Source organism: Theobroma umbraticum, unplaced genomic scaffold (assembly GCF_002168275.2).
Source record: "Theobroma umbraticum cultivar Fairchild unplaced genomic scaffold, ASM216827v3 scaffold_55.0, whole genome shotgun sequence".
In the NCBI taxonomy this organism is placed as follows: Eukaryota; Viridiplantae; Streptophyta; class Magnoliopsida; order Malvales; family Malvaceae; genus Theobroma; species Theobroma umbraticum.
Window position 1 is genome coordinate 1,857,992 of NW_018397270.1, and position 9,307 is coordinate 1,867,298.

Consider the following 9,307-nt stretch of genomic DNA (forward strand, 5'->3'; position numbering starts at 1 on the left):
AAAAAAAAAAAAAAGAGTGAGATTTATCAATCAAATTGCATGGCATAGTGACACAACCGACACAAGTGACTCATCTCAAGCCATTGAGCAATGCAGTCTCCATGAAAAGCATGCCCACAGAGTATGCGCTTAGCTTCCTTTTCCTCAGCAAAATTTGCAAGGCGAATCACGCATTCATGGCTGCCCCAACCACAAACGTTCTCCAATGCTTCCAGGGGCAGAGCGTCCCTTGTGAATGACCCTCTAAAAATTTTAAAATTTTTTATATATTATATATATTTTTTAATAAATCCTAAAATAATTTTTTTATTAAATTATTAATACAATATCTTATATTTTTTTTAATAGACTCTTAAAATATTTTTTTAATTAAATTATTAATGCAAACAAAAATAATAAATTTGTTTGGCAGGCCAACATAATTTTAATAAACCAGTAATGGTCTTTAGCAAAAAATTTATGTAGATAGAATGCTTGTCTAATAGGCTTTCAAAACACATATTATTCGCATTATTTAGATGTGTGGTTAACGAAAATTAAGTGTTAAGTGTTTGCTTAGAAATTAACATCACTTCAGAGATATATCATTCGATATTTGTTATGTAACCATGTTAGGTTCAACTGTTGAATGATGTAGGGGTGGAGTTAGAGCATTTTTAAAAAGGGGCCAAACAAAAAAGAGACATTAAACAGTTAATAAGAATGTTATATATAATTCAATTATCACTCACATAAAAGATTAAATAAAATTAAAAAGACATTAAACATATAAAAAAATGCACATTAATATGGAACTATAAAATAAGTCTCTCTCACTTTTTATGAGCAAGAATGAAAGAGAAAATAATTTTTTCAACTTAAATGAATAATCTATTTATTTTGTGTGTCTTAACTCTTTTCTTATTTTCTATTTGTCTCTTAAATTGCTAATTAACATATTGAGTTATTAGATGACACCACTGGTATATAAAATGTTATGATAAGCTATTAGGTTAGACTGTAAACATATAATAGGTTATGATAGGTTTAGATTTATATTAAAAGTTAATGGGTTTAGATTAGTAAACTCACTTTTATTTTTTTGTAAATTTGATAAGCTTAATATATTAGTTTAGAATTTATTTGTGGGTTTAACTAGCAATATAAGACTCTAATTTTATCAAACACTTTGAAAAATAAAATTAATTATTAAATAAAAAATTATTTTGAGAGCCATCAAAAATAAATATAATAAAAAAAATTGTATTGAAAAAAACACAATTATTTCATTCAATCAATTTACATGTATATCCTTGTTATTTAAAATTTGCAACACATTGGTTATTCTAGATAAAAAATAATCTATTGATTAAATTCTAAACAACAATGCAATAATACAATTTATATTTGAGAATTACATAATAATTGATTTATTTTTAAAGATTAAAATCATAAAAAATAAGATATACATAACAAGAAAATAGAAGAACATGACAAGTAGAAGATCAAATCCACATACGACATAATAAAAAAAATGATTGATGGTTAATATAAATTTACAAAAAAAAATTATAAACATTCAAAACATAGGAGTAAATAGAATAGAAATAACTTAATAAATAAATATAAATAATAATAATATAAATTAAAAAAATAAGACAAAACTTTAAAATTGAATCAAGAATATGAAATTATTTTGTTATTTTTTATTTGTAATAATTATTAAATAACAATTTATTTGGGGGGCCATTGAGAAAATTTATAAAAAAAATTAAAAAAATTTGTTTAGTATGTAAAAAAAATTAAAAATTAAAAATTTATTTAGTATGTAAAATTTAAAAAATTAAATTTTTTTTAATTTAGTATGTAAAAATTTTTTAAAATTTTCTGGCCTCCTTTCTTGCAACTGTTATTCAATACATCGTTTTGCATATCATACAGTTCCATCTATAAATACCTCATTTCTTGCATCTGTTGTCTCATACATGGCTTTCATATCTTACAGTCCTTTACCAGACAACTATCTTAGTAGCCAGTTCTACCTGTTTGGATAAATTGGACTTCAAATCAAAATTGTCGTTTTTTTTTAAATAAATTCCTACTTTGTCATCAAAATTAAATAGATATCAAATAATGATGATTAACACAAATACTATTTTATGGAAAGTAAAAACCTTTTTCAAACCTTAAAACTGAAGTGACGATGTAAACATATGCACATTGTTGTGTGAATATGTAATCACACAAGGATTGCAAACCATTATAGAAGAAAACAAAGAGATATAGCTAATATGTAAGTCTAGCTTGAAAACAACATGGGATTTACAATTGAAGCGAAACTCAATGTCTATTTGACTTCATGAATTACAGACGTGGGATTTATCCATACCCCTAAAAAAATAGGAAAAAAAAAAAAAAAAAGTCTCTTCATCAATCAAGTGGCATGGCGTAGCGACACAGCGGACACAAGTGACTCTTCTCCAGCCATCGAACAATGCAGCCGCCATGAAAAACATGCCCACAGAGCATGCGCTTAGCTTCCTTTTCCTTAGCAAAATTTCCAAGGCAAATCACACGGTCATTGTGCACGGGCGATTCTTAAGACCACCTTCGTGCGGCCTTGGATTCAGCCCTTAGCTCGGCAGTAGAACCCAAGTCAGCCTTACTCACCCGACAAGCGCTCAACACCCGCACAATGGCTTTAAGCCGGCAAGCAAGCTTGCATAAACAAGGAAGGAAAAATGGGAAGAGAATGCTAGAGAAAAACTAAACTCTTTATATTGAATGAATTGAAATACAAAGGATGCAAGAATGGATGCAAAAATGGATGATTACACAATGGGGATGGGGCTATTTATAGCCAAGGTTCCCCACCCACTTTTCCCTCCAAAGTTTTTAATTCAAAGTATTCCCCCCAAAAGATTTCCCTCCAAAGTTTTCATTCAAAGTATCCCCCCCCAAAAGATTCCCTCCAAAGTTTTGGAAGGTTCTAGAAATTCGGTTGGGAGGAAAATTTGAATTTTCCAGCAGCCCCCTCCGTGGGCCGCCCCTTCTGGGCCCCCCTGGTGTGACTGGACTGGGCTGGCACCTCTTGGCCTCCAGTGGGTCTGGACTGGGCTGGCACCATCTTGGGCCTCCAGGTGGGTCTGACGTGGCTGGCACCCTCTTGGGCCTCCTGGTGGGTTTGGACTGTGGCCCGTGACACCCTCCCCCACTTAAGCTGGCAGCGTCCTCGCTGCCGTGTGTAGGCTCGATTCAGCGAACCGTGACACCCTCCTCCACCTAAGCTTGCAGCATCCTCGCTGCCGTGGCGGATCTTGGAGGTGCCACTTGATATGGTGCCTCGGTGTGTGGCTGTGCCCCTGGCACTAGCTCACCGTGAGCAACTTCTCGGGCGGAGTGGGAGGCCTGGCAGCTTTAAATGCATTGCTCCTGAAGCTTCTGCAACACTTCTGCGATGCCTCGATCGTGTTGTTGGGGGTGTCCTCTAGACTCACCCAGCAACTGTCTGCTCCCCCTTGCCTACGCCTTTGGCTATGGCAGACAGTGTTTTCGTTGGCTGATCGCCCCCATCTGATTGGTACTATGCATTGCCCCTTTTGTTCCAAGACACATATGCAGTCATATGTGTGCATGAGAATGGCTTGAACTCGATCCAGAAATCCGATCCCCATTGCTACATCGTAGTCATCCATCCGGATGATCTCGATGTCCACAGCTCCATGCCACTCTCCAATCTGCACGTCGATCCCTTTGCAATGCCCTTTGTGCGTACCCTCTTCGAGTTTACAGTCTTCACCCAACCGCCTGCTCTTGGCTCTAATGCCTAGTTTGGCGGCACACTGTTCGGACACGAAGAGTTCTGAAGCGCCAGTGTCCACCAATGCTTCCACTGGCTGTCCCGCTATAATCATGTCGCATACATGAGCCCCCTCGCTCGACTATCCGACTTGCTCACTGCTCCCAGTCGCACTGAGCCCAACCTCGCTGGTTCGTCTGCTTGAGGCTCCTCCTCCGAGGCCATCCGCAAGCTTTGCCCGCTTCGGGCAGTCTCGGACCCGATGCGGTCCGTCGCATAGGAAGCACCCCTTGGGTGGGTCTTCCTTGCTTCTGAAGGCTTCCACTTTGATGTGGAACTATCTCCCCACCTTGAATTGTGCTTGCCCTCGCCACCATCCCTGGACCTATTGGAACTACTCTCCACCTGGGTGTGGCTTGCCCCGCCACTATCCTTGGACTGGCATTCTCTGTCCGCCCATACCTTACTTTGTCCCTCGGCTTGGATGGTGGGGCCTGTCCTCGTCAGTCCGTGAGTAATCCACCAAGCTTTCGGCCACGTCCATGGCTCGAGTGAGTGCTTGCACGCCTCGCCTCTGCAATCTCTCTGGCCCATGGTTTCAGACCATCCATGAAGGTGAAGAGAGCCTCCCTCTCCCCTAGATCACCCACTTGAAGGGCGCTCGCTGAACTCCTTCACATAGTCCCGATTTCCCCACATTGGACCAGCCGACGCAGCTTGCCCCTCGCCTCATCCATGGCGTATTCGGGTAGAATTGCTGGCGAACTCCCGCTGGAAATCAACCCATGTGTGTACCGGTGCTCCTCCGAGCCTCTCGTCGCATCTCCTCCTCACCAGAGTAAGGCCGTGTCATCCAAATACATGGATGCTGCGATGATCCGTCTGTCATCCATCACAATCCCGGTTGCTTTGAATATATTGCTCTAGCCCCCAGAGAAAGTGTCTATTTCCTTGGCATCCCTCTGGCCTCGGAACTCTCTCGGCTTTGGCACATCAAGCCTTACTTCCGCGGTGTGCAGCAGCTTCTCGCCCACTATTAGCCCTTGCTGTCCGCACTTCCTCCTTCAATTCATCAAGCTCTCGCCTCATGGCTTCCATCTCCCTTGAAAGCTGGGCGTTTCTTTCGGTGACTAACTCAAAGGTCTCCCTCACCATCTCTTGAGTTTCTCCTCTTAGTTCCTCATCCCGAGCGTGAAGCTCTTCCATGTTGCTCCTCCTGCACATCAAGGCGGTCACGCATCTCACCCACGGTTACCTCCACCTGGATAGCCTAGCATCCAGCCCAGGATTGGGTCTCGTGAGGCAGACTTTGCCTTCCGACCAGCACGTGTCTCTCTGACCTCGAGAGTCTCCTCGGGCAGTTTGATCCGTGGTGGCCATTCCTTCCTTTCAATCACCTCCTACTTGCTTTGGGGAATCGTCGAGCACCTGGGTCGCAGACACTTCCCTCTTGGATTGGAATTTTGTCGAACACCTGGATCGCAACACTCTGGGAATTCTGTCGAACACTTGGAGTGCAACGGCTCTGATACCAACTGTCACGGGGCGATTCTTAAGACCACCTTCGTGCGGCCTTGGATTCAGCCCTTAGCTCGGCAGTAGAACCCAAGTCAGCCTTACTCACCGACAAGCGCTCAACACCCGCACAATGGCTTTAAGCCGGCAAGCAAGCTTGCATAAACAAGGAAGGAAAAATGGAGGAATGCTAGAGAAAAACTAAACTCTTTATATTGAATGAATTGAAATACAAAGGATGCAAGAATGGATGCAAAATGGATGATTTACACAATGGTGGATGGGCTATTTATAGCCAAGGTTCCCCACCCACTTTTCCCTCCAAAGTTTTTAATTCAAAGTATTCCCCCAAAAGATTCCCTCAAAGTTTTCAATTCAAAGTATTCCCCCCCAAAAGATTTCCCTCCAAAGTTTTGGAAGGTTCTAGAAATTCGGTTGGAGGGAAAATTGAATTTTCCAACAGCCCCCCTCCGTGGGCCGCACCCCTTCTGGGCCCCCCTGGTGTGACTGGACTGGGCTGGCACCCTCTTGGGCCTCCAGGTGGGTCTGGACTGGGCTGGCACCATCTTGGGCCTCCAGGTGGGTCTGGACTGGGCTGGCACCCTCTTGGGCCTCCTGGTGGGTTTGGACTGTGGCCCGTGACAATTGCAGCCCGAACCAGAAACGCTCTCCAGTCTTCAAGGCGGACTTACTAGCGGAACAAAGCCAACTTCCACATCCATTGTGCCTTCAGCTGTCTCTGTCTCCTCTCTACTCTATCTCAGCATCATCATCACATCCCTTAATGGTCCAAACGTCACAATAATCAGGAACTTGCTTCGGTTGGCATTGCGTTCATCTCTCAGTAAGGATTCGGTAAAGTCAAGATGTCACATCTACAGTTTATCTGGACCAACTCCGGACTGGCTGCCCAGACGGGACGTAACAGCGTTGGTGGAACAATTTCTGCTCCAATATTGCAACGACATGCAGGGAATCAGGTTGCTCCCGATCGATCAAAGCATGGCAACAACGAAATCGGCCCTGCAAATCAGGGTCAATAACTTCAAGTTCGTAGTCTTCTGGGATTTGATCACCCTCAAGTTCACCTTCCCTTGTTTGGTAGAAGTACCTGAAACCAGAACCATCCATGGCGAACACGAGCTCTTTCTATCAATTTTTTTGGTGACTGAGAGCGAACGAAATTCTACAAGACTGATCAGCAAGAGCTTTTAGCTCTCTATATATAAGATCAACAGATCAGACGACGCAAGCATCTTTTTGTCCATCTAAAACACGATATTGGTGCTAATCAACAAATTCAAAAGATTTCTTCCTACTCAAGTAATCCAAGACCAGGAGTCTTGTGCGAAGATCGATTGAAAAACCAAATTATAAGATAAATAAACAGAAGTCCATTGGGTTTTGTAGGACTTAAGAATAAGAAAATGTGACTTAGGCCCAAAGAAGAAAAGCATGCCAAAAATTAAACTTATTGGATAATGGTGTTAGTACATAAAGTTGGGGGTATCTCTTTACAAATCACTAACCCATAATTCATCGGTTACAATATAGTTCAATTCATTATAACATAAAACAAATTAATCTTTACTTTTTAAAATCTTCAAATTAATATATTAACTCCTAATTTTTTACTTAAATAATCATTAAGACAATTAAGCGTTTGCTTACATACTAACCACACAATCTGGAAATATCGATAACATATAAGATTTGTCAGGTCAAGACTCAAGAACATCAAAGGACCAAAAAACAGAGGGCACAAACTTTGCCCTCCGTTTCTTGTTGTGGCCTGCTTTCTTGCAAGTTTTATTCCATTTCCATACATGGTTTTCAAATCTTACAGCCCATTTAGGCCTCATTTCTTGCATCTGTTGTCTCTCATACATGACTTTCATATATTAAAGTACATTTTTGTTTGATTAAAGAAATGCAACATCCAACAATCAAGGAGTAAGAAGCACAAGAAACCAAAAGAAGAGTGTTTAAAACCTTGATAGAAAGGAAGGTGTGCGTGCGATGGCCGAAATCTAGACACCACATTTGAGACAGTGGTGACTTTTTCCCAATATTTATATAGATTGCATATGAACAAGGAAGGAAAGCACATCAAGCAACAAAGAAACTCTATCATTCAATTGCATTAGATTAACTAGCTAGGAGCCTAACTGGCACTCGAGTAATGATAGAGCTTAGTAACCCAGTTCTACATTTCTGGATAAATTGGACTTCAAATCAAAATTGTCATTTATTTTTAATAAATGCCTAATTGGCCACTAGAATTAAACATATATCAAATGATTGACAAGCAAATCAATTATAAACATAAAATAAGAACATTTACAATTTAGATTAAACCAAAATATATAAGTAAAATGGAATATCAATTCTTCCTAATTTCTTCTACCTCGACTATATATATTCCATATATAATTCTATCATTTGATTTTTTACAGTTTTGCATTTTACAGTGCCATGCTCTTGATTACTTAATGCTGGCAATTCAACCAGCAATGGAAAAGGGCTTCTCCATCACAACTCTACAAAGCAATTGCGCCATGATGAAGGAAGTAAAGTAGAGTACTGAAGATTATATGGAAGTAGAAGATCTAGTTACCCTGTGATTTTTAACATCAATAGAAGGAATATGAGCCTTATAGTGTCCCTCAAGTACAACAATATCTTGTCTTATTCCAATTTGGGCAAAAAAAAGGAAACCTTAGTCTTTTCTTCACCATTTTGGACACCCTGTAATCGTAAGGAATAATATATTGAAAGGTGCAACCATGAATTATTAAATTAGGTATACATTGAAAGCCACCAAAATTATATCCTACAACCATTTCATTATAAAAAAAAATGTTAAAGGCTCTATATTTGTGGTTTCAGAAGACATAATTCTAAACTGAGAAATGTAATCTGCTGTGAATTAACAAATGTAGAAGTATTCTAACAACCCCATCGGATATTTAGCCAAATGGACAACAGGTGATCCATCTAGAAGATCTAAAAATGTTCCATTTATTGTCCACATTGAGTTTTATTCAAAAACTATAGAGTCCAATGCAAGAGTTAAAGGCATTGCATATATTATGGAGAGAATGTAACATGACAATGATGGATACACAGTTCAAATGTGGCATTGCCTCAGTTTTACGAATGTTAACGCATAGAAATTTTAATAAATTGCTCGATTCAAAATTAAATTGTCTTAAAATTACAAGGCTTATCCAATTCTTTCAATGCCTGAATGCTTTATCCAAAGTTAAACCAAACAATAATTGTCTTTCAACTCACTCTTTCAAAGTTAAATTACATTGAAATCATCGTCAGAGAGATCGAGAAGTAAAATGTAACTATGATCTGTTGAGCTTATTAGAGTTGAGTGTTATAGAGACAAGAAATAGGGACAAACGGAGAGATGAAGCAGCAAATCAACATCTATATTATTGAGCTATTCATACATATATACTTTGTACAACAGCATTTTAGTACAAATTAACGCACCCGAATATATCATTAAGACAATGTGCATATAGTTCAATATATCTGCAACTTGAAAATACATAATAACACTAATACAACGGATATTAGTGATAACAATCCAACAAATCGGAAAGAAATCACCTCAACCAAAGTAATGGAGAATAGGTCCAATATGGAGGAGACAAAAGAAGTAAGAAAGTTCACAACAATAGATATAATGATCATAGAATTAATACCGCCAGGCTTCAAAAATCTTCTTTCTTGTCAAGATCTTATTTTACCAAACTGTCTGTGGAAAAAATTAACCTTGGAAGCTGGCACATACTCCACCTGATAACATTTGTTAAAACTTGTCAGATAAAAGATCTCAAATTTAAATAAAAAACAACAGTTATCTTGTTAGAACTATTGAAACTCACCTTAGATCTTTAGCTGTGTTATTTTCTTCCTCCACTTTTACGGATTTTCCCTCTGATAGCATATTTTTGTTGACCTCTCTCAATGATCCTAACCAACCACCATGGTTTT

At 39.1% G+C, this 9,307-nt stretch overlaps 1 pseudogene; it reads right to left on the reverse strand.

Annotated features, from left to right (window-relative positions):
* Window positions 1-9,216: 9,216 nt before the first annotated feature.
* The window catches only part of LOC149526537 (receptor-like protein 43), a 1,179-nt pseudogene continuing 1,088 nt past the window's right edge, over window positions 9,217-9,307 (reverse strand).